This window comes from Monodon monoceros, unplaced genomic scaffold, assembly GCF_005190385.1.
Source record: "Monodon monoceros isolate NGI ecotype Baffin Bay Population unplaced genomic scaffold, NGI_Narwhal_1 Super_Scaffold_9, whole genome shotgun sequence".
Lineage (NCBI taxonomy): Eukaryota > Metazoa > Chordata > Mammalia > Artiodactyla > Monodontidae > Monodon > Monodon monoceros.
In genome coordinates this window covers 22,357,540-22,380,473 of record NW_021703786.1, presented here as the reverse complement: position 1 = coordinate 22,380,473, position 22,934 = coordinate 22,357,540, and the positions used below count along the sequence as shown (strand labels likewise).

Below are 22,934 nucleotides of genomic sequence, written 5' to 3'. Positions count from 1 at the left end.
TTGTTAAATGAATTAACTATTTATGTTTACCTATATATTTTTGAAGGTATAAATGATCTGTTTATGTCTTTCATCCATTTAGTGATTACAGCCTAAGAAACTGGTGATTCTAAGCTGTATCCAAGGTAACTCAAGAGTAAGTCTCCCACATAAGTTCTATTTTCATGCAATTATGTTGCGCTATACAAAGGGATATGCTAGACAAATTGATATATAGACAGACTATACAAGCAATAAGTATGGAGACAACATGGTGCTCCAAAGAAACGGTTACTCCAAAAATGAGGGCAATAACTTTTAGGACATTCCCACAAGACATTACTTCAATGGAATTTTAATAAAATTAAATAGAAATTCTCATTTCAATAAGAAATTGAGATTTAAATCTTTGTTTACCACACACATTACTACAAAGAAAAAGACAAATTATTATAGCCTACAAACTCATTGCTGTAAATGCCATCTCTTTACAGCAGTGAATGGCAAAACTTAGGGTGTCTGAGATAAAATAAGGCAGTATAGATTTCAATTACCCATTTTAGTATCTTTGCATATACAAATCAATAACCAGAGTTTAGAAAAACCTTTTAAATATGCTTATACAATATTCAAATGCCAGTTAGTTTAATGGTATTAGGTTTCATTTCCATACATCTTAAGAAGTACTGGGTTTTTGATAGTATAAAAAAAAAGAGTTCCAAATTTCAAAATTTTGGGTATGTTGGCTTATGTATGATTACTGATTTATTGATATAAGCAATTCTATATATTTGTAAGGCCAGCTTCTGAGTTCTAAAGTATCTACATTATATAACTACATGAAAATTTAAAATAGTACATAAACATGTTTCATCATAGGAAAACTAGAAAATATAAGAGGCAAAAATAATGCAACTAAAAATGATCAGAATCCTACCTCTGTTAAAGTTTCAGAGCATATGGCCTTTCCTATTATTTTATTTTATATAAAATATTAATGCCAACTAAAGCAGCTAAAAATGACTGAAAGGAATACTTAAGACCCTAAAAGCGGCAAGTGAATTCACTGAGCAACATTTTACATGAAGTGAGACAGTATGATTGATGCCTGAGAAGAGCTGTATCACTAATATAAACCTGAATATTCAGCCAAAGGTTTTTCCTTGTTAAATGCCTCTTACCTTCTCAAAATATAAAATGTCTCAAACAAATTTACATATGTAGCTTATAAATATATAACATTTTTATATGTACTTTATATACATAATTGGGTAACTCTGACATGCAAGACATTATGACAGGCACCAAAATCTGCTTTTTCTTCCTTAATACCCAGTCCTTGACATAATCTATACAGAGCTGTCAGTAAGACAGCCGGACTTACTATTAATAACAGAGTTCTGAGTTCTTGATATGAGTATATGGATGATATTTTAAAGTCATCAGATTTTATCAGATCATCTGGAAGACACAATGGGCAGAAAGAGAGATATCTTCTAATCCTTCTCAAGTAATGAGACTTCTCAAGTAATGAGACTTCCTTTCACGACTTATGGTTAAGGCTAGCTCCAGCTTCCTATTGGAGCATATTTTGTCCCTATCTTGTTCTGCTTTGGTAAATGGGTCACGGTGGATTATTTCTCCAAAATATTACAAGAATAGTCCCCCATATCTCTCTCCTCCTACGCAATTAAGATATTGTAGCTTAGGCTATGAAATTCTGAAGAGTCCACAATTCCAAACTCCACTGAACTTTTCTACTTATTCATAAAACATGACTAGTTTCTCTTATTATCATGCATTTTCCCCCTATTCTGTCACTAATAAGTTTCTTAAGGGTTTCTTATTCATGAATTGATGTAAATTTTCATATCTCTATCTATAATACTTTCACAGTATTCAAAAGTTATCTTGAAGGGCTTCTAAAAAAAAAAAGAAGAACCCATCTTCCTGATTTCCCATTAATGTAAGGTATCATGAAATTAAACTCTACAATTTGGAATGCTTGTTAATTTATCTGAAGAGGGACTAATGTTTGTAGTTTTTAAAGTATTCTGGAAAAATTATCAAATTTATAGTGTCAACAATATTATGTGGAAATACATAATTAATCTATAATATAATCATTGACTTACACCATCTCAAAATATGAAGGGTAAATATCTAAGAATCCTCTCTATATCATAAACCAAAGATTGGTAGACTATGGCTTGAGGACCAAATCTGGCCATCTGGCTATCTTTTTATGACCTGTAAGCTAAGAATGGATTTTACTGTTTCAAATAGTTACATTTTAAATGGTTATATAAATACCTACATAACACCCTTGATTTTGCCTGTTAGTCAACAAAGCCTAAATTATTTACTATCTGTTCCTTTAAGAAAAAGTTTACTGATCTCCATCTGTGGTTACCAGAGGCAGGGGGTGGGAAGAGGGGGGATTAGATGAGGGCAGTCAAAAGGTACAAACTTCCAGTTATAAAATAAATAAGCACTAGAGATGTAATGTACAACACGATAAATATAATGAACACTGCTCTGTTATCTATGAAAGCTGTTAAAAGAGTAAATCTTGAGTTCTCATCACAAGGAAAAAATTTTTTTTTCTATTTCTTTAATTTTGTATCTGAGATGATGGGTGTTCACTAAACTTGATGGTGATAATCATTTCATGATGAACGTAAGTCAAATCATTATGCTGTACACCAAACCTGTAATGTACAAAAACTGGAAGAAAGAAAAAGTCTACTGATCTCTCTCATAAATGATCAATCTAGTTTGAGTGTAACTATTAATAATAATATTATTAGAAAGTCAATTTTATCTCATTCTCACTTATTAAAGTAGCAGAACCTTTATATAGCAAGTTAGAGACATGTTTTCATAGCACAATCTATATTACTAGGTATACTAAAATGGAATAAATATCCATTTAAAAGTTTTATTAATCCCTGGATAACTAAAAAAATATGTAGGGCACAGAGAGAATGAAAAAGAAAAGTAAACATGTCACTTTCAACCAACAGTCTTGACTTCTTTTTTTGTTTCTAATGTTCTCTTTCTTTCCTTCACATAAGAAAGAACAGAACCAGCTACACTGATAACAGGCCATCATGAAGCATTCACCAAGAAAAAAGTGCCAAACTTTCTGCTTTAGGGTGCTTATTAGAGTCTAATAAGTAGTGGTGGTAATGTCACCTAAGTCTCCACTACTCCTACGGGAATACTGGTATGTCTATTTTTTTCTTTTCATTGTGAAGTCTGGGCAACGCAGCTATTTCCCACCAATTCTAAAGTAAAGCAGTTCAAGCAATTAAGAACTCTGCAGTTTTTCCCTACAAGGCAAGCCTATCTTACAGCCAACTTGATGGGTAACCCTGGCCAAAGACTAGTTTGTTTGCTGTCCCCAAAACTTTATATCCAGTCTGTTCAACTACAGAGAGAATAGCCAGGCAGCCTAACACACAAAGGATAGCCATTTTGTTCTAGATATAATACAAAGGCACCTATTGCCTGGGAAGTAGAGTTCCTTTTCCAGCTGACCTCAAAAGCAAGTAGTGTATAATTCTACTTGAAGCACTATGGCGAAAATACCTTCCTTAGAGGTTGTGTTGTCTAGAAAAATGAATCTCAAACTTTAGCATGCATCAGAATCACTTAGAGAGCTTGTTAAAACACAGATTGGTGGGCCCCACCCTCACAGTTTCTGATTCAGTAGTTCTGGTGTGGCGGGCCCAAGAATATGTACTTCTAAAAGGTTTCTAGAGGATGCTGATGCCCTTGTTGCTGGTCCGTAGACCACATGTTAAGACTCACGAATCTAGGTGATCTCCAAAGTTCATTCAAAATCTGAACACTCTGAAACAATATCATAAAAAATGTCTTGAAAGTTAAGTTGTTTCCATTTGATTTGAACATCCATTAATACCAGATGGTTTTATCAGCCCTGTGATGAAAGCGAATTTTCATACAAACCCATGTAATTGGTGCAAACCAGGAAAAACTAAAGAAGTTTTGTTGAAAAAGTAATAATGATGTGACATTTGGTAAGATACACATGTTTAATCTTCTCCTTCCCTTTTGTTCATGGGATGAGGAAGGGACTGTTCAGGAAGAAAAGAATTTGTTGATTAGTTGTATGTTTTGGTGGGGTGGGCCCAAGAATCTGTACTTCCAAAAAGTTTGAACATACAACTAATCAGCAAGTGATCTAGACCTTTTCCTTTCCCCAGTCATTTTTATATCCTTAGCCATTACAGCCACAGACTTTCTACAGGGCAAAATTTTAGTCTAGATTTCTATTATGATTTTATTTTAGTCTGCACATTGATGTAGCAGTAACTGCATTCTTTTTTAATTTTTAAAATTAAGAAATTTTTATTTTTCATTCCAGTAACTGATTTATAACATGGTATAAGTATCATGTGTACAACAGTGTATTTCTATTTCTGTATATGCTACAGCATGCTCACCACCAAAAATGTAGTTTCCATTCATCACTATACAGTTGATCCCCTTCACCCATTTTCCTCTCCCTCCACCCCTTCCCCTTTGGAAACCATCACTCTGTTCTCTGTATCTACGTGTTTATTTTGGTTTGGTTTGTTCGTTTATTTTGTTTGTTTATTTGTTTTTTATATTCCACATATGAGTGAAATCATTTGGTATTCCTTCTCACTTTTAAACATTTTACTTTATCAAACTGTGCTATGAGCTTGAAAAAACAGGGTGGAGAATCAGGCCTATATTCCTACAGCTATAATACAACATATTCCACAGCAATGTGATTAGAGCTATTTTCTTTTAATTAAATTCTATTTAGTCACAATTCTAGAAAAACCCTTCCTGGGTTTCTAAATTCTAGTCAGTGTTTTGGTGTTTCTGATCTGCTCCATGTTTCTCAATTTGAACTCCCTGAAGCTTACTCTTCATTGATGCTGTCTGACTCTTGTAAACTTTGCTAAATTCATTTTTCCACAGCTTTGAAGGAACAAAGAGTTAATGTATTTTGTTTTTAGATTCCTGAAAAATAAACTGATTATCAATTACCCATAGATTTTAGTGGTGTTCTTACATATCAGTGTAAGCTTCAGTGAGTTATGTATATTACAATAGCTATTTCTGAATTTAGTGTTTTATATACAATTCCAACTGTACTAAATCAGAGCTTTAAATTCTTAGGGGAATCTCAAGGCAGAAATAAACTACTCTGCTCTTAATAAAGAATACGTAGAATTGTCTAGTAATAATAACCATAATAAAACATTTTACTACTGTATAGATTCAATTATAAACAAGTTAGGTTAGACCACATCCCCTGAAATGTAAACAGACAGCAAATTAACAGATTTATAAAGTCACTGTCAATACTGACTCCTTTTAAGAAAATAATTAACAAATAGTTAACAACAGACAGTAAATCTTTTATTGTGCTACCTAAATGAGAAAAAAATTTGGTTAAGATGAGAAAAACAATTAATTTAAATACTGAAGGAAAAAAATAGCTTTCCCAATTTTATTTCCTATTTTATAATTGTGTAGACATATAACAGAAGATTACTACAGGGAAACAGGAAGTGGTGAGTATAATTTACTTTTCCAATTTAATTGGACTTATAACAACAGGTAGAATACTGTAGATACGATACCAAGTCTCTTGCTCTTAGTTGTTGCTATGTGTTTCCGTGCATAGGTGTACTTTAGACTTAGTAGTTCTATCACATATTTCTGTACAACTTTCAAAATGATTTCACTGTTAGTAATAAAGACCACTTAAAAGTATACTAATGGTATAAGTGCTCACTATGGGCTATGCACTGCTAGATACTCGACATACATTGTTTGCTTACCCTCAACATTCTTGCAAGGCAGTTGCTCATTATGCACATTTCGTCAATGAGGAAATTGAAACCGACAGAGTAGAAATAACTTGTAAAAAGTCACACAGCTGTGAGTGGTAATGCTGGAACCTGAACTCTGTATGTCAGACTACAAAATCCAGGAACTTAACTACTTCTATAAACTGCCTTAAAGTATGCACTTCTACCCAAAGGAACAGAAGATTCTTTTTTTTTTTTAATTATTATTATTTTACATCTTTATTGGAGTATAATTTCTTTACAATGTTGTGTTAGTTTCTGCTTTATAACAAAGTGAATCAGTTATACATATACATATGTTCCCATATCTCCTCCCTCTTGCGTCCTCCCTCCCACCCTCCCTATCGCACCCATCCAGGTGGTCACAAAGCACCGAGCTGATCTCCCTGTGCTATGTGGCTGCTTCCCACTAGCTATCTATTTTACATTTGGTAGTGTATATATATGTCCATGCCACTCTCTCACTTTGTCACAGCTTACCCTTCCCTCTCCCCATATCCTCAAAAGTCCATTCTCCAGTAGGTCTGTGTCTTTATTCCTGTCTTACCCCTAGGTTCTTCATGACATTTTTTTTTTCTTAGATTCCATATACATGTGTTAGCATACGGTATTTGTCTTTCTCTTTCTGACTTACTTCACTCTGTATGACAGACTGTAGGTCCATCCACCTCACTATAAATAACTCAATTTCGTTTCTTTTTATGGCTGAGTAATATTCCATTGTATATATGTGCCACATCTTCTTTATCCATTCATCCGATGATGGACACTTAGGTTGTTTCCATCTCCTGGCTACTGTAAATAGAGCTGCAATGAACATTTTGGTACATGACTCTTTTTGACTTATGGTTTTCTCAGGGTATATACCCAGTAGTGGGATTGCTGGGTCATATGGTAGTTCTATTTGTAGTTTTTTAAGGTACCTCCATACTGTTCTCCATAGTGGCTGTACCAATTCACATTCCCACCAACAGTGCAAGAGTGCTTTATACACAGCCCTGGTTTGCTAGAGGGCATACATGCTCAACGGATAGGGGGGTGACATGCGACTAAACACAAATCTCCACTTACAGTTAAACCTGGACCTAACTCACATGAGGTAAGACCAGAATTCATATGTCTGTTCCATGCTATTCTATAGCTTGTCTCATGATTCCCCCAAACTTGATCAGGGCTATCAAAAAATATGATGGCGATATATATATACTAGAAGTTCTCTCTTCCTACCCTGATAGGGACTAGCAGTTGATCAATCTATCAAAAATCTTGGAAGAAGTAGGAAGAGACAAAAATGATGTATGTATGAAGTTCTTTAACTTAATATGTAAGTACATTTACTCATCAAACTTTTTATGTAAAGCCAAGACCTTCTTGTTTGCATATCAGTTCCAATTTTTCTTTCTGGCATAAACTGCACTAAAATGTATTCTATTCATTTCATTTAAAATAAAACAAAAACATAGACAACCTAAGTATAGGTGGATTTTTAAAGTGCTTTTTTTTAACCGAATAAATGTGACATGTAACACTGTGTAAATTTAAGGTGCACAGCATGTTATTTTGATATACTGATATATTGTAATATGACTGCTGATGTAGTGTTATTTATCACATTATGTAATTATAGTACAGGATTTTTGTCTATATTCATTACACTGTGCATTAGATCTCTATGGCTTATTTATTACTCATTATAAGTTTTTACCCTTAAATACTAACAACCTTATCCCCCATGTAGTGTTTTCACACTAATTCATTATAGCATTTTTTTTTTGTTAGCAAATTACCTTTACTGACATTTTAATTGATTTTTTCCAAGCTTTTAACATAGTTTTCTAAGAACAATAACTTTATAAATGCTCTCCTACTTGCATTGGTATTTCATTAGTTGATGTATATATATTTAACTATATTATCGTAATAGGACATAAAATGGGCATTAATTTAACTGCCTCTCAGTAAGCATATGCCACTACAGGGATAACAGAAGTACGTGGGTATATCAGAAGGTAGCCTACTGGCCTATAAAATCCACCTTGTCCTGGCAACCATCAGTAGGTGTCAAAAAGAGGATGGAGAGCATTAATCCTGCAAGTGGTTAGGTGAAGGTCAGTTAAGAAAGCATCTCCTGTAACTGGTAGAGCTAATCTACCCTGCCTGGGGCATGATTACATGCAGAATGCAGATGAAAACATAAGATTGGACTCAGATGCCTAACTGAACATCTTCAGATGTCACCATGCCTGTAAGGCACCAATTATCAAGACTGAGATTTGGAAATAAAACACAGAGTATAAAATTCTGCCAGTCCCCTGTGGTGATTAATGAGAGCCAGTGTCCATAATTAAAAGGACAGTGATGACCTAAACAGTGAGGGAGTGGGAAATTAAAGCATGAATAGATTTCCCCAGAGGGAGCTGTTTACACTTTGTCATGTTTCATCCTCTAAAACTATACTATTTTTGTGACATTCTACTAGCTATATTCTTACCAATAAACTATTTGAGAAGTAAAGGGTCAAAAGCAACACTACAAACATAAAACAAAGCCATTTCAGACAGGTAAGTGTTGACCAAAAATATTCCTTTTCAAAATCCAAGGCATAAATAATCTAGGAAATATTAATTAGAATTTAAATTAAAATTAAGTCTGAAGTAGAAGAGGTAGCCCACGGTTCAATGTCACATTGCACAGACAAATGAAATATTGTTTAAAATAATCTAAGCTAGGGCTTCCGTGGTGGCGCGGTGGTTGAGAGTCCGCCTGCCGATGCAGGGGACACGGGTTCGTGCCCCGGTCCGGGAAGATCCCACATGCCACGGAGCAGCTGGGCCCGTGAGCCATGGCCGCTGAGTCTGTGAGTCCGGAGCCTGTGCTCCGCGACGGGAGAGGCAACAACAGTGAGAGACTCGCGTACCGCAAAAAAAGAAAAATAATCTAAGCTAAATAGATTAGATATTGACATGTCTAAAAAAACTGTTCATTAAAGCAATGATTTATCCTCAGAATGGGGGAGAGTAGCAAATACTAGGCACCTGGTACAATGAAGAGAATTCCAAAATACAATAGAGAAGACCTAGTGGTGAGAGTAAGAAAATAAAAGCAAATTTTAATTTCAGTTTTGCCAAGTTAAATCTGACCTTTTTAGGTACTTAAAAATGAGAAACTTTGTCATACCTGCAGTATGTTCCCAACCTTGGGCCTTCGTAAACTGACTTCATATGTTGGGGCAACTTTTCAGTAAGAAGTTCTTAAACCAGGTCAAAATTGGCATGAAGAAAGCTATTTCTTCCTTTTCTAGGCATTACAAGGTCTACAAAGAATCCTAACAATGAGGGAGGAGAGGAGGAGCCTCACTCATTTGTCATACCTACTTCTAGCCTCAGTTTAAAAATGTTTACCATCACAGCTGCGATCAATAAACAAAATGGTGAGTAGAGCATTCTCAAGATTTCACTTAAAAAAAACCTCAGTGAGCAAAGCAAACCTCTTAACACTATGCGAGGGTTATCTGCTTTGGTCTGCTTGGCTGAAAGTATTCAAGCTAAGAATATTATTGAAGCCCTACTATGTAAGCTCAATGTTTTACTGATCAAGAAATTTGTATTGAAAATCTACTGTGAATATCTACTATATACCAGGCATTGCACTCAAGACTGAGGATATAATAATAAAGAGGATAAATACTGTTTCTGCCTTGTAAGGAGATAAGAGATAAACTACACACATACTAATAAGAAATTAACAAAGACTGAGCAATTATGATCCGAAACTGCTGTGTTAAGGTTTACTTCTTGACTCCCGAGAGTAGGAACTATAGTTAGAGAAAGACCTAAGTTGGAATCCTGATCTCTTACGCCTAAATTGCTTAATGGTTAACCTGATTAGGTCTTGTTTTCTTCATCTAAAAGATCATGGCCATAATAATTCAAACTGCTACTGAAAAGCTCAAATGACTTAAAGTGATAATGCCTGGTAAATGCTCATAAAATATTCATTTCCCACCTTTTTCTGTTTATTTGTTCTATTCTCATTAAGAGATTTTTTTACCTATTCTTAGTGTTTTAAGTACTCTCTATGGATATAGATATAAATTTGGAATATAAATTCCAAATTTATATCCTAAAATCTTACTCTTGTTAAGTGTTGAAACTGCACTGCCACTCTAATATTCTGCTATCACCTTGAACTCCATGTGTTTCATTCTCTCAGAAACAGCTGTCCTAATCTCTCTGTTCCTATTAATGAAGCCACCAATTCCCATTCTTAAAGTCTTGGACTCATCTTGGACAGATCTTCCATATTCCTGGATTCTGTAACTGGTCAGTCACCAGTTTGCTTATTCCTCAAAATCTTCATCACTTTGTACCTTTTCCACTGCTACCATCTTAGTTTACCATTGCCCCAAACCAAAGGCCTCTTCGATCCAGTCGCAGTTTTCTCTTCCACATCATCCTTTATGAAACCTCTGTGCACACTAACTGATTTACCATTTGAATGCGTCCTGTACACTCTTGTTTCAAGTTTTAATTCAAGTCACTTTATTTATCATTTCACTTTCTAATCCACATGATAAATACAACCTTTTCTCTCATTAAAGAAACAAAACAAAACATACTATTCTTTAAAATATTAAAGCACAACTTATCTGAGGAATTTGAGTAAAGTGTAACTTTCCCATAATTGTCTGGAATGCCCAGGTGATTGCTTTCATACTTTGTTCTGTACGGTTATCCATTCTTCTTTCCTTCTGAATGACATAACTTCCTTTGGCCACTTATTTCCTTAGACGTACTCCTTAGAACACTTACTTGTTGCACATGAGTTTGCAGGAGTTGTGTAAGGGGGCCTGATGTAAGTTTTAGAGATGCTAGGTTAAGCAGTTAAAATAGGTTGCTTTATTTCAGGACTTCTCGCAGTTTTAAAAATGCTAAAACTGTTCCTCCATCACCGTTCTTCATTTCTGACATGAAGGTATTCCTTTCTCATCCCACTACAGCTTGACCCAGCTCCATACCACTGCTCACTCTTTTGAACTGAGTAATAAGCCTTTCAGCTTTTACCAGGTTCATTTTTCATCCCTGCCTCTTGATTCTCAATCTCCAGAGAAACACGTGTCTTTTAATAAAGGATCTTTATTTAATAAAGGATCCTTTTAATAAAGGATCTTTATTTCCACTCCCACAGTGGTTGGGAGTCCACCTGCCAGTGCAGGGGACATGGGTTCGAGCCCTGGTCCGGGAAGATCCCACATGCTGTGGAGCAACTAAGCCCATGTGCCAAACTACTGAGCCTGTGCTCTAGAGCCTGCGCACCACAACTACTGAGCTTGCGTGCCACAATTATGGAAGCCCGTGCGCCTAGAGCCCGTGCTCCTCAACAAGAGAAGCCACTGTAATGAGAAGCCCATGCACCACAATGAAGAGTAGCCCCTGCTCACCACAACTACAGAAAGCCCGTGCGCAGCAATGAAGACCCAACACAGCCAAAAATAAATAAAAGTTAAATCTTAAAAAAAAAAATGATACCCAGACCAAGAGATCTGCGTAGTATGTCTTAAACTTGGGAATTCATAAGGATAGGTAGTAGTATGTTGGTACAAATTTATAGGAGAAAATGTGGCATATTTTCCTAAAAAGTTGAGTTTTACTCAAAAATTTTTTGGGGGAAACATTTTTATGATTTAAAAAAAATATAGAACGTGGACTATTTTAAAAGGGGAAATATGAGACTTCCAAGAAATTTCCAGATTTGCTTTTAGATGCCCCTTTAGGCTACATCGCATACTCTTTTGGTATGCATTCAAATTCCTATGTCCTAAGGTACTCCAAGGGAAAAGTCCAAGAACTTTTGGACAATGGAGAGGAAGGGTAGAGAATTATTACTTAGAAAATGTTTCCTTTGTGCTAAGTACTATACTAGATATTTCACACATATATTATCTTCCTTAATGCCTACAATGACACTACAAAAGGCATTATTTCATTAATTTTATAAAAGAGAAACTTCAGAGAGGTAAACATGTCCCAATATGTCTTACTATATAATGTTGGAGTGTAAAGAAGACACATTTATCATAGATATATTATGACTGATGTCCATGAGAAAACAATAACTAGGAATCACTCTTTTAAAATAATTTATCACCAATATGAGACTTTCAATCTTAATGTAGATCCTGAGAGAAATTAGGCACCTATTTCCTAGTAAAAGCTTATTAGTGGTACTAACAATTTTCCAGATATTCAGAAGTGGTATTAGGATGACAAATTTAAGTTTTAGTTAATGGAAACTAGGGAAGAAACCTAAGCCTTTTTTTTTTTTTTGCGGTACGCGGGCCTCTCACTGTTGTGGCCTCTCCCGTTGCAGAGCACAGGCTCTGGACGCGCAGGCTCAGCGGCCACGGCTCACGGGCCTAGCCGCTCCACGGCATGTGGGATCTTCCCGGACCGGGGCACGAACCCGTGTCCCCTGCATCGGCAGGCGGACTCTCAACCACTGCGCCACCAGGGAAGCCCCCTAAGCCTTTTACATTTATAAATTTTATATATTATTTACTCACTAGCACATTTCCCCCCAAATGAAAGCAATGCCTACTTTCAAGTAAGATTTTACCCAGTTATCTGTTATATGAAAAATATTGTAAAGACACTAAAGGATTTCAGAAAGTAAACCTGAAGATGTCAAACTAATTTGAAATTGAGAGGTTAAACTTTAGTCCGAAGCATGAGGTTTAATTTCTTCACAGAATGCTGCCAGTTAAATCTGCAACTTGAATCCCTAGATACTGAAATAAACTGGATGGCTCTTTAATAAAACCTAGGATATGATATACAGATTCACCAAATCAACTTAACGGCGGAATCTCTCAAAACAGGAAGCTTCACTAGTGGATTTTAAATTAGACAATTTACAAAAAAATATACTTATATACAACCTTTTAGGAATACATATGTTAGGCAAGGACCCAAACATTAAAAAAAAAAAAAATCACAGGATGTGCCAAGAAAAATTACTTTAAAATGAATAAATCTGATATTAAAAATACTATCCTTATTTAAAATATCCAAATCAGGGACTTCCTGGCGGTGCAGTGGTTAAGAATCCACCTGCCAATGTAGGGGATACGGGTTCAATCCCTGGTCTGGGAAGATCCCACATGCTGTGGAGCAACTAAGCTCGTGCGCCACAACCACTAAGCCTGCGCTCTAGAGCCCGAGAGCCACAACTACTGAACCCACGTGCTGCAACTACTGAAGCCTGTGCGCCTAGAACCCGTGCTCCACAACAAGAGAAGCCACCAATGAGAAGTCCGCGCACCGCAACGAAGAGTAGCTCCTGCAACGAAGACCCAACGCAGACAAAATAAAAATCCAAATCAGTCTTTGTTACTATTAATAAGAATTATAGTTTCAGAGATAATGGAATACAAAATCCTTTGAATTGGATAGACTAGTCAAAAAGGAGTGTTAACTTACAATGTACACAGTTATTAAATATACATAAATTTTTAAATTCATATTTTCTTGCATGGCAATGGTTAAAATGTGAATCGATTTATTTAATCTATTAATTATAGGCTTTCAAATAAAAGTAAAATATTACTACTAATGACAGAAATGACAGTAAGTATAAGTGATTAGTACTTTCATTATCCTTTAATATATTAATTCTCCCTATTTAAAGGTTTCTTAAACATTGCGCAAAGGCTTATGTTTAGCTCTATAGGCAAAAATCTCAAAAACGGAAGAAGGAATACAAATCAAAATATAGTAATGGCAAACACTATCAATTTACAAGTAAATTGATAGTAATTTAATCTAAATTAAAGGAACCCAGTTATGTCCCTGAAGTCTATCTACTCTGAACAACATGTATTTAAGAAGAACAATTTAAGAAGGTGAATAACTACAAGAATAAGTGCAGATGAAATGCCTTTTTCTTTTGTGAGGTGGCTGAAGATCAGTCTAAATATTCTAATTTTGAAAAATCAAGTTCCTACTTTTAGTACATTTCTAAGTTACCATGGTTAGCTGAAGAACTAAAAAGAAAAAATAATTAGAAGCCAGAAAATGGACAGAGTCTTTTGAGAAAATGTAATCTATAAATTAAATTTCTCTTAAATTGATAATTACCAAATGGTCTAAAAATACAAGTAAGAATGGTAAATCTCTAATTCACCTTTCTCACTTGGGAAAACAGATAATATAAATCAACACAACTAGCAAATAATGTTAAGTTAAAAAAAAGTCTTAAACTATGCAAGAACATCCATCTGCAAGCACTCCAGTTAATGAAATAAGAAAGATTTGATGTATTAAGGAAATATGCTTACAAAATTCTAGTTTTCCATACTGTTATTTTTTTTTAATGTATTTTACTTATAAGGATATTGCAATAGGAAGTAGAAATCTGTTCTGGAATCACAATCTAACAAAAAAAGCAATCTGACCTTCACATTTCATTAAAACATTGAGTTAAACAGCATTCTTTACAATGAAATATTATTTTTAAAAATATATCACTTTAAAAGATTCATATAGACACACACACAAGTAAACAAACACAATTAAAAATTAAATAAATGTACCTAATGACATTTCTTAATGGCTTCCCTGAAAACTAAGTGTAAAATTCTCTTAGGTGGCGTTTGCTTTTCTACAAAGCTCAAAGTAGGCCTCATAGCTCAGAAATCCATCTAATACACAAATACTCTACTCATACTCACAGGCTTTAGTTTTTCTTCCTCATTAGTCAATACTATATGGTCTTTTCTCCTGAAAACCTGAAAGGCTTCTTTTTATTCACCGGTCGTGCTGTTATCAGAGCTGACACGTCAGTAACGATCCACACTTTAATCTTCCCCAGCCAGCAGTTCACACTGCTCAGAACTTACTGTATGTTACAGGTGATACTTCTTATAGCAGATGCTGATTATGGTCCCAAAGCACAAGCGATGCTCCCAAAGGACCTTAGAACCCCTAACAACATCACCTGCTGCTTTCTGTATCCAGAGATGCAATGTGGTATTTGTTTTGAACAGTTAATGATTTCAAGAAAGATTACACAGACGAGTTCTTTTCATTAGACTGCTTGACATGAGCTTATCCTTTCAGAATACTGCAGCAAATATAGATTGTAAGATTCCCTTAGGAAAAAAGGAATATTTGTACAATTTTCCTCTGTGGCGCAGTTTAGTTTACCCTTCTGTTACAGCAAAATGCTGGAAGAACTGGTTCTTAGGTTTCTAATGGCGCAGCGTTAACATAGTGAATGATTCACGGATGTTCTTAACATTCAGGAGTAACACGGAAGGCTAGCCGTGCAGCCCAGGTCCAGAGCTGATGAATGGTGCAGTGCTGCTGTTGTCATAGCAACCAAAGGGAAAAAAGCAGCACCATATAAGGAGCTGTGACATGGATTCTGGGAACGATTTATATTAAAAAGCTGTAAGCTCCTCATGCCTTAAAGCTATTAACTCCTTTCTTACTGATTTCTCCTAAGATTTTACTCTTCTGAATTCCTAAATCAAAAAAGGAACTAAATAAGACACAAAAAATTGCAATATTGAGGTTTCTAAAAAGATTAATAATACTTTAGCAAGCTAATATGTGCCTGTAATATCATCACAGTTTATTGGGTTAAATGGTAAAATTAGACACTGAGAAATAAGGAACTGTCTAAAATGTGAGACAGCAGAAAATTTATTTTTAAATAGAGATGTTAAAAACTTGATTAAATGCCTTTCATTCATCAGATGGATCATCAGATAGACCAAAACTGCAGAACCATCAGCTGACTAACACAGTAGCAATGGTTTCAATTTCAAAGAGAGGTACACTACCTCCTATATTCCTTACAGATGCAGAAAGGTACAAAAGGCACTAACTGCCCTGAAAATGCTCACAGCCTTCACGGGTGATCAAGGAAATTCTTCGAGTCGGTCACTGGTGAGAAAGGGTTACTAGCCCACTCCATGCTTCTGATGAACTTTTCCTTCAGGGCCTGGAGAACTTTTCTCTTGTCATAGCTTCTCCTCACCTCCCTGGAATCCAGAAGAGTCCCTTCTCTTTCAGTGGACAGCAGAATAGCTTCAAAAAAGAACCATGGGAGAAGGGGGAGCTAGGGAAAGTGTCAATGCATGGATCTAGCAGTGGTAACGGCACTCTCTCTGCAGTATTGTAGACATGGTTCTGAACTGACTTGAGAAAAAAATCTTTCACTAGGCTTCTGAAGCATGGGTCACTGGAAATATTCATCTATTTAGATAGGGCAATTCTATATGGAATTGTTCTATATCAATCAGTGTGGGTTTCTTTCCCATCACCACATATTTAATGAAATGTTCAGAAACAAAGTAAAGCAAAAAAGGTAATTTTTTAATTATATTGTTCTTTTTTTTTTTTTTGGTACGCAGGCCTCTCACTGTTGTGGCCTCTCCCGTTGAGGAGCACAGGCTCCAGACGCGCAGGCTCAGCAGCCATGGCTCACGGGCCTAGCCGCTCTGCGGCATGTGGGATCCTCCCAGACCGGGGCACGAACCCGTGTACCCTGCATCTACAGGCGGACTCTCAACCACTGCGCCATCAGGGAAGCCCTATATTGTTCTCTTATGTGGGCAGCATTACCACTGTAATAATAATTCTGGTATAATTATATATTTGTTAGTCATAGATTTATGTTGCATAACTCTCCCTAAATGATGATAACCTCAGTAAAACGTGAATTAAAAGGACTGCAATGTAGTAGGAAGGACATGCACTTGGCTAGACTTTTGATTGTAGGCGTGATAATGGCTCAGTTGCTTACTAGACATAACCCTGGGTAAGTAACTTAACTCCAACCCTCAATTTCTTCATGAGTAAAGTATGGATAATAAAATATTTTCTACTTTCTTCCTAAAGCTACTGTGGAAATAAAATAAAATAATGTAATGCAAAGGCTTGAAATTCTAAAAATCTATGTCATCTTATTTAAAAATACCTAATTAAGCAAAATAGCAAAGATGAAAAGGAAAAATGGATTTCAATAGAACTCAGTAGACATGGAAAATAGCCTAAAAGAGTAAATATTTTTTCAGCTAGTTTTATGTTTGACTGAATATTTGGTGTCAACATATTGCACGTATTTGTTGCAAGGAAACACTTCATTTTAGAATTATAGTAAACAGAGATTCTGTGGACTAGTGTTAAAGAAGTATTTAAGATAATCATGCAAAAGTAATTTTACTACCCCAACATGACTTACAAACATCTTTAGAAAATGATAACTTGGAGATACAGAAGTATAAGCAATTTCTATAGAATGGTAATACTAAAGATCATGCAAAGTAAGAAACATGTTTCAAATGATCTTCAATTACTTTTTCTCTCACCTAACTAGAAAACTGTAAGGCAAACCTAAAAATGAGCATTTCCGTTAGATTTGAAAATTCTATGGACAGCACAGCTCTGTTCTGTTTCCCTGATAGTCTAATCTATCTAGTGTTTTTTTTTTTAATCAAATATTTTCTTGCCCCAATGGTTATTTTTCAGGGAAATTCTCTTTGTGTCTTTAAGAATACCAATAACTCAATACTTCAGGAAAAAGAGGGCAAGTTCCCTTCTCCCCCAAATCAAGTTGAGCTGATCCATGCATTAGATGGATTCCAGAATAATTTTGGAAAAAATGCAAACTTGGACAACAAATCATTTTTCCACTGGCTTTCATTTTAATGTTGCTTATGCTCTGTAGGAGCTGACTGAGATGAGGATATGGTTAAGATACTTTAAAAGACAAAGTACATAGGTTTGTTTCTGTTTTTTTAAAAATTGGATTTAACTTAAGGTAAGGGTAGAAAGAGATTTAAGAGACTAAGCTATTCCCCTGACTACTAATTTTTAACTCCCTTATGATTAATTTAGGTAAGTCATTCTAAACCTTATGCAGAGTTTTATATTCTTTTTATTCTTTTTCCAATCTTCCCCCTTTATAAGCTTTCTCTAAGAAGTAATCATCAGTGTTAAACTCTATAGTGCTTAAAGGCAGGGTAATACTTATGAAGAGGTGAATATATGAAATCTCTATTGGCACAGAAGTAAGAAAGTATCCATCCTACTTATTATAGCAATTCAAGCTTTGGCCAAATTTCTAATTTTGGTTTCTTCCTTTCCCAGGAATGGCTACTGTTCCAGATCAGGACTTCAACTTCCAAGAGAAGAGTGATGACTAACAGAGAAGAGAAAGAAATATATTCTTAAAAATCATATAATGTAGCCTCTATACATGAGCCAACTATTCATCTGGTGGTCAATAAATGAGTTTAAAAAACTGGCAGGGTTGGACATATTGAAAAGCAGTATTTCTGTTTAATGAATGCTATGAATTATCCTCTTAAGGGATTTCAGAGGATAATTTTTATTATATAGAGTTTTTACTTGATATGTTGACTTTATTACCTAAGCCCTGAATAAAATTTCCTCAAATGTGTGTGATGCTATCTGTACATTACAATCCCAATATTTGAAAAAGATCATTAGCTGGCAAGTGGCTCTTTCAGAATGTCTTTATGGATAAGTAGAACATAAAAGGGCATACTGAACTACAAGACATACATATTGATCACTTTTCTCTCACTTTACTTAATTCACTAAATAAATCTTTGATTTATGAAACTCACTAAATGATATAGATGCACATATGACTTAAAAAAATAGTCGCTTTCAGAAGCCAGAAATATAGACTTTAACTAGAAAAGGAGGGAACACGTGGATTAACCAACTCTAGCATGTATCAGAACACTGCTCATTATGTTGTCTAAACAAAACAGATCACTCAGATACATAGGTGATTCTCAAATGGCCATATTTCTTACTTTTTTTAAATGCAGCTAATGACATGAAAGAATGAATGATAATGGGATAATAGAAAATGTCCTTTGGAACACTCTGCCCCCTGGTGTTTAAAATGTTCATCAAAGAGGGAGTATTCTGTCATGCCGTGTATTTATTACTCTTACAAGCTGAATACATCATTTAGGGCACATAATTTTCTATAATGAGAAAAAAAACATGGTTTAGCATTATAATAAGCACTGTTATAATGTGAATATATATTCTATGCTAAGCTTTAAATAATCCCATACTATAATTTACTTCCTGTTTGGAGAGTCACTAAGAGGATTTCCTTTGAATCATGGATATTTACTTATTTGCCTTTTATGATGCTTTGTGACTGAAGAGTATTACTGATGACCAACGTTATTTAGTACCTACATTCAGTATCTGACACTTTTTGAACTGCTCATATTCCATAGCAAGTGGGTAGATAAGTAGGGAAAACAGGGACAATTAACTTTAAAAATAGACTTCCTAGGAACTGTGCCAGAAAATCATGGTGAGTTTTCTGGGGAAATCACAAAGGAAGAATCGACAATGAAGAATTTTTTTCCTATAAACTTCACTGCCATCTTTAAAAGTGATATTCAACTCTTAGAAACATCACACACTAGCTCAAAAGGTTATCAGAGATTATCAACCAAGTAACTGCCAACTTTTTCACCTGTTAGGCTTCCTTTTATTATTTCCTCCCATATAGACTTAAATTTTAAAAGGTTTTATCTGTCAAAAATTTTATTTATTAATTTAAACAGAGATATAATACACTATTAAATGGAGTTTCAAATAAATGTAAGTTGATCACAGAAAGGTGATATAATTTCATCCAAAACAAAATAAGCTAGTCTGTATAATTTTATAACAAGTAAATGTATATTTTCTTTTAGGCTCTTTCAAATATTGAGAATTACATCCAGGGTGTAGTACTGAATGTAACAGAGCTTCATGGTAGTAACTGTCAAATCATACTTAAATGTTTGACACAGTAAATGCTAGGAACATAGAGAAACTCTATACAAACATTTCTGTATTCCTCTCAGCCCTAAGGTATTATTTTTCCTACTATACATATTATAGAGGAAAGAGAAGCTCAAAAAGTATTCATCTGACCAGACATACAGCTTACAAATGAATGAGTGTAGAATTTTAACCTGGTTCTCTGTCCAACTGGAAAGGCTGGGCTCTTGACCAGTATGGCACTATTGGTTCTTTTGGGCCTAGAGTTCTGAGCCTTACCTCTGCCATATTATAGATATATCAGTATCACTCTTCCATAAAGATCTGCTGACAACAAAACACTGCTTTATGATGGGTTCTCATTGTTAAACATTTTCCTTAATATTAACCACTTGTCCCCCCTGGAACTGTGCCTGCTGTCTGTCCCAAGATTCTCTTGGATTAAAAGGTTTCACCCTTTTCCTGTTCACACAACCAGTTACATACTGCTGATCACCCTAATGTTTAGGGTCTGTTTAGACCTCCTCTTAGTGATTGTTACCAGATTGTATCTTACTAAGTAGCCTTGAACAATGATAATAATAATATTATAAAACAGATTAGAAAACATGCTCAGAGGACTTAAGTGGCTTGACCAAGGTCATACAGCTAAGAAGTGGCAGAGTAAGGGCTTGAACCCTGCATAACAAGTATAACTGCCTCCAAAGTTTGCCAAGGTTAACAACAACCTGCCTCCAAGCAAGAGACATAGTACAATTACTCCCTTTTTTTGCTTTAGTCTTTTCCATTAATTACATTTAAACTAAAAAGGGTAGAATAAACGTTGTTAAGAAGTCACTGAAGTCCAAGTTATGAGTTTAAAAACATGTACTTGAAATCCAGGCCCACACAATTTACACTTGAGTTCTAAAAGAACATGAAGACAGGAACATGAAACTACTAATAGCATTCTCTGTAAACCCACGTAAGAAATTAGGAGGGCTACAGGACTAGAAAGTGGGAAAATACGCATTTTAAATAGTTTATAAAAAACCTTCATAAAAGGTAAAATGCTCACTAAGAGTCAATAAAGGGTCACAAAGAAAAGTAATTCCGAAATAATCTCGTGTTCATTTTGATATAGTTACTAGACTAGAAGATAAAGGAAATAACATAGACCTATGACCATCTTGATACTGGACAGGTCTTAATGAAGTCTCTTAAGCTAGAGAAAGCAGATATGAAAATGGCTTTCCAGGATATAAAGGACTGCCATGTGGAAGAGGAGGTTCATTTATGTCATAAATAAACAGAACTAGAACTAGCAGGTGGGAACAATAGAGGATATTTGCATATGTGTAAAGAGAAAATTGATGGTTAAAACTATTCAACAAAATAGGCTAAGTACAAAGTAGAAAGCTTGCCATCACTGAAATTTTTCACATAGAAGCCACTAACTATCCACTTAGATTGCCATGAAAATTAAATCTGCTCACTACGTAAAGCATTTCATACCATCTGGAACAGAGAAACAGCTCAATATACATTATCTATTATTACTATTACTATTATTATCACCTAAAAGTTTAATAAAACTTGCCTGTAAAATCATCTGGACCTGCTGAGTCTTAGGGTTCTTTGATTTCTATGGTTACTGGGCTAGTCATATTTTTAAGTTTACTTGAGTCAATTTTACAGTTTGTTTTCTTCCATTTATCTAGTTTTTAGGTTGTTCTGCTATAAGCCTGTATACTATATTCTGTTACAATAAAGAACATTATTATCAGCAGCTATTTCATTCCTTGTTCTATGTATCGCATATGTTATCTTTTCTCTCTCCTCTTTTCCTCTTTGGTGGAAAATCATACCTGTCAAAGATTGTTCCACTCCCTTAATCTTTTCAGTGAACTTGTCTGTGGCTTCACTGATCAAGAATTTTTATTTTGTTTTTTAGTTTTACTCATTTTTGCTTTTAATTTTTTGATTACTTCTTTTATGTTTACTTATTCTTCTATCTCCTTGAGTTAAATTAAGAGTAAATTTACTTTCGGTATTTCTTGTTTTCTAATAGAAGCACTCGAACATACATACACCACATATATATGCACACTGGAAAATAGAAATCAATTAGCATATGATGAACACTAAGGTGAGGGTACATCTGGTTCCTCCAGGGCAACTGTGATAGAGGCAGTTGTGTCGTTCCTTTAGGATTGTAGGGTGGTGGAGTTTCTGGCTGCAGTCAGGCCTTCCTGGAGATTCTGAAAGCTATCATAACACTTCACTAAATGTCTTTCTGTTTAGACTAGCCAAGGCAACTCAGTTTTCTACAACTGATATCCTAACCAAACAACTACTAAGATAGAAAAAGAAAGTAGGGGATCAGCTCATTTGCTTACCAGTTAAATTCTACATCAAAGAAAAGAACACCTCTCAGGAACTTTTTTTTTTTAAAACACAGATGAAGACTAAAAATAACAGTTTCACAGGAAAATTATAAAAACACCTTGTTGGGAATTACCCTCATTTGTACTATATGCTATAGTTTTCCTAGAAAGACACTATTTTCTTCTAGAAAATATTAGTCTACAAATAAAAAAGAATACATTGTAGGAGGTAATGACCATTTAGAGAGATACAAGGAAATGGGAAACTGAGCACAAGTTTATAAAGAACAACTTCTCATAGGTAGGTACTGATAAGAGTTCTGTTGAAAAATACTATCATGGTTTATTACAATCTTGCGTATACTTGGCTAAGTCAACTCAGACCCTAAAATGTGAGTATTTGACTCCAGAGGCTCCTGGGCACTGTTGATCCTCACCAGAGGATTTTGGCCCTTTCTCCGTTAAGGGACATTTTGGCATTTTTTTTCAACCTTTACCCAGTAGTGGTTGAATAGAGGTAGGAAGACAGAACTACTGTATTTCAGTGGAATATACACAGCAACACTATAGTTGCCTTAAATAATCCCACTATAAATACCACAATGGTATAAATAATGCTTTTACTCTGTATGAGTGACTTCCATTTAAATATGAAAAAAAATAGTAAAAGAGAAAATTATTTGCTCTATACAAACTCTTGAGTTCCTATAAAAATCTAAAAAGAGCAGATTTAATTATGTTGCAAATTCAGCAGATGCAAACATCAAATAAAGAACTCTTTATTTGATAATGTATGTTGCCATTTAGGTGTTCAAAATATACATAATGACAAAGACTCTCTCCTTAACTAAAATTTAGTTAGGCTGCTCTGAGCCCCC

General features: G+C 34.9%; 1 protein-coding gene across 4 annotated transcripts in view; it reads right to left on the bottom strand.

The window, feature by feature from the left end:
* Nucleotides 1-22,934, bottom strand: part of TANC2 (tetratricopeptide repeat, ankyrin repeat and coiled-coil containing 2) — a 348,234-nt gene that overhangs the window by 203,898 nt on the left and 121,402 nt on the right. The window contains exon 1 of one of the 4 annotated variants that reach the window (XM_029212664.1): nucleotides 14,587-14,750. The exons of the other annotated variants lie outside the window; for them this stretch is intronic. The gene's annotated coding sequence lies outside the window, so the exon portion shown is untranslated. Of the gene's footprint in view, nucleotides 1-14,586; nucleotides 14,751-22,934 lie in introns of those variants that run through there. 4 annotated transcript variants of the gene reach the window in all.